Consider the following 1,128-nt stretch of genomic DNA (forward strand, 5'->3'; position numbering starts at 1 on the left):
TGTGAATTAATAAATTCATATAAATTAGAAATTGCTATAGTAGCATTCACTGTAACTTAACATTGAGAGACTTAAAAACTATGTTACTGCAAAAAATAAAATTAAAAAGTACTTCAAAGCAAGCAAAGTCAGTAGCATCACAAATATATATATATATTTAAGGTTTTTTAACAAGCAAGGCTAGGTTTTGATAAATTCCAGCTTGTGATATATCTTTGAAAATGCATTAGAATTACACAGCCTGAGTTTTTACGTGCACATCCATGTAAACACCACGCAGATCAAGATAGAGGACATATCCATGGTATGGAATCCTACTCAACCAGAAAGAGAAATGATGTCCTGATACATGTTATTATTTGGATAGAGCTTGAAGACATTATGCTGAGTGAAATAAATCAACCACAAAAGAACAAATATCATTTGATCACAATTATGTAAAAAGACAAGAACAAGAAACTGTATAGACACCAAAGTTTACTAGTGGTTTCTAAGGGTGAGAGGGAAGGGGAGAGGAGGGGCTGCAGCTTATGGAATACTGTTAATGGTGATGACACAATCACACTTATTAAGACTTAGGGTTACATAGTCAATGTAATTGATTACATAATAAGTTGTACACCTATAAATAGTTGAATTGACAATAACAAAAGAGCAGCTGCTGAGGTGTATGTACAACCTCATGGGATTTGGTTCCTTAGTTTGGAGGTTTAAGGTCATGGTTTCATGGGACATTACAGTTAATTGGCCTAATAATGTATTTAGTGCTTCTGTTCTACCTCCTAGTTCATGGTGCTGTGCCTGGTTTCTTAAAAAGAGCCATTCAAGGTACAACATATTCTACATATTCAATTATTTTTGTTGTTGTTAAGTGCCATTGAGTTGGGTCCAACCCATAGTGACCCTGTATAGGGTTTCTGAGGAGAAGCTGCTGAACTTGAACCGCTGACTTCGAAGTTGAAACCAACTATACTACAATCTATTCTATAACTGACAGACATTTAGATTATCTCCAAGTTTTGCTTAATTGAAATAATTCTGCTATATTCTGGTATGGTGCTGTAGGATGAAGCACTGGATTGCATGGTTGGCTTGAACCACAAGGTCGGCAGTTCAAACCCACTAGCC

The sequence above is a fragment of the Chrysochloris asiatica genome, unplaced genomic scaffold (genome assembly GCF_000296735.1).
Source record: "Chrysochloris asiatica unplaced genomic scaffold, ChrAsi1.0 scaffold00130, whole genome shotgun sequence".
Taxonomy (NCBI): domain Eukaryota; kingdom Metazoa; phylum Chordata; class Mammalia; order Afrosoricida; family Chrysochloridae; genus Chrysochloris; species Chrysochloris asiatica.